Consider the following 8314-nt stretch of genomic DNA (forward strand, 5'->3'; position numbering starts at 1 on the left):
CATGAGGTCAGGAGATTGAGACCATCCTGGCTAACACGGTGAAACCCCGTCTCTACTAAAAAATACAAAAAACTAGCTGGGCAAGGGGGCGGGCGCCTGTAGTCCCAGCTACTCGGGAGGCTGAGGCAGGAGAATGGCGTAAACCCGGGAGGTGGAGCTTGCAGTGAGCTGAGATGCGGCCACTGCACTCTAGCCTGGGTGACAGAGCGAGACTCTGTCTCAAAAAAAAAAAAAAAAAAGAAATAGTCTGGCTAACATGATGAAACCCTATCTGTACTAAAAATACAAGAAAAGTAGCCGGGCATGGTGACATGCGCCTGTATTCCCAGCTACTCAGGAGGCTGAGGTAGGAGAGTTGCTAGAACCCGGGAGGTGGAGATTGCAGTGAGCTGAGACCACGCCATTGCACTCCAGCCTGGGCGAAACTCCATCTCAAAAATAAATAAATACATAAATAAATTGAATGACTCACAAATCTAGAGATTAAGTGTTAATGCATCTCTTTATTTATTTTTTTTGAGACGGACTCTCTGTCACCCACTGCGCCTGGCCCTGTGTTAATGCATCTTAAAGATCTAAATCAGAAAGGTGGGCTTATAATTGACAAGATGTGCCGGGCGTGGTTGCTCACGCCTGTAATCCCAATACTTTGGGAGGCCGAGGCGGGCAGATCACAAGGTCAGGAGATCGAGACCATCCTGGCTAACACAGTGAAACCCCGTCTCTGCTAAAAATACAAAAAATTAGCTGGGCATTGTGGTGTGCGCCCGTAGTCCCAGCTACTTGGGAGGCTGAGGCAGGAGGATGGTGTGAACACGGGAGGCGGAGCTTGCAGTGAGCCACGCACTCCAGCCTGGGTGACACGGGGAGACTCTGTTTCAAAAAAAAAAAAAAGATGTACATCAGAAGAGGGGCTTATAATTGACAATATGTGACAAATACTACACCCCACACACAAATTCTTCATATTTATCTTTTGGAATGCACTGGATGATACATCCACCCTGCCCTTTGCTTCAGCAAATGGACCTTTCTAATTAGAAAAATAATTTTGTTTTTTGAGGTGGAGTCTGGCTCTGTCGCCCAGGCTAAAGTGTAGTGGCATGATCTCAGCTCACTGCAACTTCTGCCTCCCGGGTTCAAGCAATTCTCTGCCTCAGATTCCTGAGTAGCTGGGATTACAGGTGCCTGCCACCACACCCGGCTAATTTTTTTGTATTTTCAGTAGAGACGGGGTTTCACTATCTTGGCCAGGCTGATCTTGAACTCCTGACCTCGTGATCCACCCACCTCAGCCTCCCAAAGTGCTGGGATGACAGGCATGAGCCACCGCATCTGGCCGAAGAAAACATTTTTTTGGTAACAAAAAATTGTTATAATGCTCTAGCAGCCTTCTAACTCATGGGATCCTAGTAGATGAAAGCTCTTTAGCCTGTTAGACATAAATGAATTTAAAGACTGTATCACAGGCTTGGACTGACCAAAGGCTAAGGGACCAAGGCCACTTCAGTGGCAGCTTTTCAGTTCTGGAGAAGCCGTAACACTGACCCAAAAGAACTACTGGGTCACTTTGGCCAGAGACCATCGGCTCTGTCGCTTGCAGGGCCCCGTCTCTGAGCATTCGCTCATTCTTGGTGGGGCTCAAGCATTAAAGGTCAGACCTGCCAGGACTGTGTGGCTAGGCCTGCTGGCGCTCGGGAGGCCCTGACAGTCTCCTGAATTGCTGCAGGCCCTTGTCTTTGACGTGGACACAAACAGTTCTTTCATCTTTTCAGAAAAACAGATGATTGGGATTCTTGTTTGGCTTTTGACAAACACAAACAGGAAATTCAGCCCTCTTAGGCTGGAGGGGAGGGAGTAGGTATATGCCAAACTGCAGACCAAATTTCATAGTAGCTCAACAAGAGTTTTATTTTTATTTTTAGAGACAAAATCTCACTCTGTCGCCCAGGCTGGGTGCAGTGGAGCAATCTTGAATCTCCCCAATTCAAGCGATATCTTGCCTCAGCCTCCTGAGTAGCTGCAAGCATGCGCCACCATGCCCAGCTAATTTTTGTATTTTTAGGAGAGAGAGGGTTTCACTATGTTGGCCAGGCCGGTCTCGAACTCCTGACCTCAGGTGATCCGCCTGCCTCTGCCTCCCAAATTGCTGGGATTACAGGTATGAGCCACCTTGCTCGGCCAAAAAAATTTTTTTCTTTTTTTTTTTTTTCTTTGAGCTCTGTCGCCCAGGCTGGAGTGCAGTGGCATGATCTCGGCTCACTGCAACCTCCGCCTCCCAGGTTCAAACGATTCTGCTGCCTCAGCCTCCTGAGTAGCTGGGACTGACTACAGGCACACGCCGCTATGCCCAGCTAATTTTTTTGTAGCTGTAGTAGAGATCAGGTTTCGTTGCCCAGGCTGGTGTCTAACTCCTGAGGTCAGACGATCTGCCTGCCAAAGTGCTGGGATTACAGGCATGAGCCACTGCATCTGGCCCACTTTTTTTTTTTTTAGAGAGAGAGTCTCTCTATGTTGGCCAGATTGGCCTTGAACTCTTAGTCTCAAGCAATTCTCCTGCCTCAGCCTCCCGAAGTGCTGAGATTACAGCCATGAGCTACTGTGCCTAGCCTCTGAACAGTAGTTAAGAGTAGTTTCATCTTTTTAGAAATAGATTCCTTTGTGTTCCCCAGACAGATACAGGGTTGTTGATCAGACACGGAGCTGAGATAGTCAGAGAGGAAATCTGGCAGCATCCTGCTGAGAAATAAAATAGTAAGGTGAACTGACCACAATGTATGTAATTAATGTAATGATGTTACAGTCTATTGTACTTTAGAAGTACATAGACTTGCTGGGCATGGTGGCTGAGTCCTGTAATCCTAGCACTTTGGGAGGCCAAGGCAGGCGGATCACGAGGTCAAGAGATGGAGACCATCCTGGCCAACATGGTGAAACCCCATCTCTACTAAAAAGACAAAAATTAGCTGGGCATGGTGGCGGGTGCCTTGTAGTCCCAGCTACTCCGGAGGCTGAGGCAGGAGAATTGCTTGAATCCAGGCGGCAGAGGTTGCAGTGAGCTGAGATCGTGCCACTGCACTCCAGCCTGGCGACAGAGCAAGACTCCGTCTCAAAAAAAAAAGGAAGTACATAGACTCATAGACTTAATAATGTGAAGAACAACAGGCTGGCATCAAAAATCAGAACATAAGGACAAAGTGAAAACAGCAATAGGTCAGTTAAACACCAACTGGTGTCTCTAAGATATAATGAAAAAAGTGCTGGTATTTACGTAATTTTGATAATAGAGGCAAAATATAGTGTGCACATATTTGGAGGAAAAGTAACTAGCATTAGAGTCATCTCCAGGAAGGACTGTGCCAAATAAATACACCACCAAGCCTATACCCATACACACCCAAACACACACACCCACACACACACACCCCTACCTAATCTGAGGGTGGTTCAGATTGGTACTGGGTGGAGTCAAAAGGAAGGACTTTAGCTTTTGTATAAATATGTAATTACAGGCATGTATGTTTGAGAAGTTATGGGGGTTCTGCAGGCCGTTACCCCTTCCCCAACTGGCTACTGCTCAGAGTAAATAAGTCAGTGTGAGCAGATCCATGTGGCTTTGCCTTTGCCTTCTTTACCGTTGGAATCACTGCAAAGACCATTTCTAAGATTGGAAAATGAGGAAGTTGACTCCCTTGGCAGTACTTGTGAATTGAATTGGGATGGTAGTGTTCAGGACAGGCTTTTTGCTCTCTGCCAAAGAGGGGTGAAATCCCTTGGAGGAAGGGAGTTATTGAACTATGGTGGAGGGGAGGTTGGCAATGCAGCCATCTGAGATACCCAGGGTAGAGGGTGCCTTGTCAAGACAATGTGAATGTCCCTGGTGCCTGGCCGGCCTTTGTACCATCCCTAAACCTGGGTCAGGCAAACCCCCAGACTAGGCAGCTCTCTCAGTGGGGACTCAGAACTGCTGGTGCTTTTGCTTTGTAGACTTAACCCCAATTGTAATTGGTTATTCAGGTGATTATTCCTGCAACTCCATGTCCCAGGGACTGTCTTTTTTTTTTTTTTTGAGACGGAGTCTCACGCTGTCTTACGCTGTCACACTGCAGGCTGGAGTGCAGTGGTGCGATCTCAGCTCACTGCAATCTCTGCCTCCTGGCAGAGATTCTCCTGCCTCAGCCTCCCGAGTAGCTGGGACTACAGGCGCCTGCCACCATGCCCGGCTAATTTTTTGTATTTTTAGTAGAGATGGGGTTTCACCGTGTTAGCCAGGATGGTCTCGATCTCCTGACCTCGTGATCGGCCCGCCTCGGCCTCCCAAAGTGCTGGGATTACAGGCATGAGCCACTGTGCTCGGCTCCAGGGACTCTCTTGATTAGTCACTTCTCTATCCATTGCAGCTGGCACCTCACTGATGTCTCAGTTTTGGTTGAATGCAAGACAGTATGCTTTATTATTTAGGGCCATATATATATGTAATGTAAGAATAAAGAAATGTATGGGATCATTTGACAACAAATTCAGCAAAATGAAGAATTTGATGGGAAGGAAAGAGATTTACTCCTAGGGCTATTCAGGAGTCTTCAGTTGTGTTGGTAATGTTTTACTTCATGAGGTGTTTGTTTGATATGGGACCTTGCTGTGTCACGCACGCTGGAGTGCTATGGCACAGTCATAGCTCACTGCAGCCACAAACCCCTGGGCTCAAGCAAAACTCCCACCTCAGCCTCCTGAGTATCTGGGACTACAGGCATGCACCACCACTGCCGGCTTATTTTTAAATTTTTGTAGAGACAAGATTTCCCTGTGTTGCCCAGGCTGGTCTTGAACTCCAGGCCTCAAGTGATCTTCCTGCCATGTTCTCCCAAAGTGTTGGTATTATAGGTTTGAGCTGTGGTCCCATGTTTTTAAAAATACCTTTTTATCTTAAATTCTTCGTAATACATTTAAAATATACATAGGAATGAGTGAATGATAGTTAATGTAGCGGGTCATCAGAGCCCCTTAGTAATTAAAGGTTTATAGCCAAGCAGCCTTATTCTTTTTATTTTTTTGGGGGGGACAGGGTCTTGCTCTCTTGCCCAGGCTGGAATACAGTGGCACAATCACTTCTCACTGCAGCCTGGAACTCCTGGGCTCAGTTGATCTTCCCACTTCACCCTCCTAAGTAGCAGGGACTACAGATGCAAGCCACTGTACTTTTTTTTTTCATTTTTGTAGATATGGGGTCTCACTATGTTGCCCATACTGGTCTCTACCTCCTGGGCTCAAGTGATCCTCCTGCCTCAGCCTCCCAAAGTGCTGGGATTACAGGCATGAGCCACTGTGCTCTGCCCAAGCAGCCTTATTCTGATTTCATGTTCATTAAGGAACTTTCTTCACAAGCAACTTTAGCCTCAAATGAACTGCTCCTTGAGGCAATAGGTTGTTCATTGTGCAGGCTAAAGCAACTCCATCTTGGATGCTAATCAGCCATGTTGACTGCTGATTAAGTTCTGTTCTGAGAAGGCCTCTAAGATTTCCAGTTAATCTACTGTTCTTTGTATAAGAGCAGGTGCTTACCATAAATCTGGTTCAAAACAACTTTGATGTTATTGTACTTCAGTTGGCCTTCACATTCCTTGTGAATCATGTATACTTTTTCCCCATGATGTGTAAGCCCTAGGTCTGGGGTAGTCATTGCATGGCATCCACCATCCTGTCTCGCTGCCACTTGAGATGCAGACATGGCTTCTGTTTGTAAGTCCCTGTTAAATGTTTCTTTCTGAGAAACTGGATTTGTCAGTCTCTTTCTTCAGCCTCTCAGCTTCCTTGGACTTTTTCATAGACCTGCCCATTGCAGAACATCATTCAAGTCCATTTTCACATCTGGTCTGCATGATATTACATTCTATTCTTCATCGTTACTCGCCTTCTTGTATATTTTCCTTGGCAGCTTGTTCGAGCTTAGTCAGACTGAGGCATCTCTCTAGAAATTAATCAATACTGAGGCACTAAACATGTTGAAGATTAAGGCAGAAGGCGTGACTCTGAGGCATGCAACATTCACCACCATATGAGGCTTCTTGGGAAAAACCCAACTAGCCTGCTCAGGTTGCTACCCCTCTCCCTCTGCTTGCCTTCAGACTTACATAGTCTTTTTTTTTTTTTTTCTTTGAGACAGAGTCTCACTCTGTCACCCAGGCTGGAGTGCAATGGCGCCATCTTGGCTCACTACAACCTCCGCCTCCCGGGTTCAAGCACTTCTCCTGCCTCAGCCTCCCAAGTAGCTGGGATTATAGGCACATGCCACAATGCCTGGCTAATTTTTATATTTATTTATTATTTTATTTTTGAGACGGAGTCTTGCTCTGTCGCCCAGGCTGGAGTGCAGTGGCCGGATCTCAGCTCACTGCAACCTCCACCTCCTGGGTTCACGCCATTCTCCTGCCTCAGCCTCCTGAGTAGCTGGGACCACAGGCGCCTGCCACCTCGCCCCGCTAATTTTTTTGTATTTTCAGTAGAGATGGGGTTTCACCATGTTAGCCAGGATGGTCTCGATCTCCTGACCTCGTGATCCGCCCGTCTCGGCCTCCCAAAGTGCTGGGATTACAGGCTTGAGCCACCGCGTCCGGCCCTATTTTTTTTTTTTTAGTAGAGACTGGGTTTCACCATGTTGGCCAGGCTGGTCTTGAACTCTTGACACCAGGCGATCCACCCACCCTCAGCCTCCCTAAGTGCTGGGATTACAGGCATGAGCCATGACGCTCAGCCTACATAGTCTTAAAAATGGTATGTATAGGCCGGGCACAGTGGCTGATGCCTGTAATCTCAGCACTTTGGGGGGCTGAGGCGGACATGTCACTTGAGGTCAGGAGCTCGAGACCAGGCCAGCCAACATGGCAAAACCCCGTCTCTACTGAAAATACAAAAAATTAGCCAGGCGTGTTGGCAGGTGCCTGTAATCACAGCTACTTGAGAGGCTGAGGCAGGAGAATGGCTTGAACCTGGGAGGCGGAGGTTGCAGTGAGCCAAGATTGCACCATTGTACTCCAACCTGAGCGACAGAGCAAGACTCTGTGTCTAAAAAGACAGAAAAAAATAAGTTTCCTCTAGAGCACTGAATGACAAGAGACAACGTGGAGGGAGAGGTCTCATCCTTACAACCATCCCTGCCAAGACCCCAGATATACAAGTGAGGCCATCCCAGACCCTTCAGCTAACCTACTAGCTGAATGTAGCTGCGTGAGTGAGCTGTTTCCTTCCTCCCTGCAAAATCCCATATCTTTTTCTCCATGTTTTCATCTTAGGATATGAAGATGAAACTGCTGTAGCTGTTTTTTTTTTTTTTTTTTTGAGACGGAGTCTCGCGCTGTCACCCAGGCTGGAGTGCTGTGGCCGGATCTCAGCTCACTGCAAGCTCCGCCTCCCGGGTTCACGCCATTCTCCTGCCTCAGCCTCCCGAGTAGCTGGGACTACAGGCGCCGCCACCTCGCCCGGCTAGTTTTTTGTAGTTTTTAGTAGAGACGGGGTTTCACCGTGTTAGTCAGGATGGTCTCGATCTCCTGACCTTGTGATCCGCCCGTCTCGGCCTCCCAAAGTGCTAGGATTACAGGCTTGAGCCACCGCGCCCGGCCAACTGTAGCTGTTTTTTAACCATGAGGTGAGCTTTTGGAGAACAGAACCAGGACACTGAAAGTGGGTAAAGTGGAGAGAAGGAAAGAACCTGGGCCCTTGATGACATTATAGAGTCACTGTTATTAGCCAGCTATGGAGCTGGTTGATTTCTGGACTTCTTATTTGAAATGGCATGCTTCTTCATTGTTTAATCTACTTTTTTGAGCTTTGTGTTACTTGTAGCTGAAAGCATTCTAACTGATACACTCCTCAACCAGCTCTTCTAATACAAGTACAAAATCTGAAACAAGTCTGACATGGTGGCATGTGCCTATAGTCTCAGCTACTTGGGAGGCCGAGGCGGGAGGGTCCCTTGAGCCCAGGAGTTCAAGATCAGCCTAGGTAACATAGTGAAATCTCAGCTCTACAAATAATAAAAAAAAATTAGCTGGGTATGGTGGTGTGTGTATGTGGTTCCAGATACTTTCCAGATACATGGAAGGCTGAGGTGGGAGGATCACTTGAGCCCAGGTGGTTGAGGGTGCCGTGAGCTATGATTGCCCCACTGCACTCCAGCCTGGGTGACAGAGAGAGACCTTGTAACCTCCGGGGAAAAAAAAAATTGAGCGAGAGAGAGAAGACAGGGTGTTGTTCTCTCACCTAGACTGGAGTGCAGTGACATGATCACAGCTCACTGCCACCTTGAACTCCTGGGCTC

This window comes from Trachypithecus francoisi, unplaced genomic scaffold (assembly GCF_009764315.1).
Source record: "Trachypithecus francoisi isolate TF-2019V2 unplaced genomic scaffold, Tfra_2.0 Contig01580, whole genome shotgun sequence".
Taxonomy (NCBI): Eukaryota; Metazoa; Chordata; class Mammalia; order Primates; family Cercopithecidae; genus Trachypithecus; species Trachypithecus francoisi.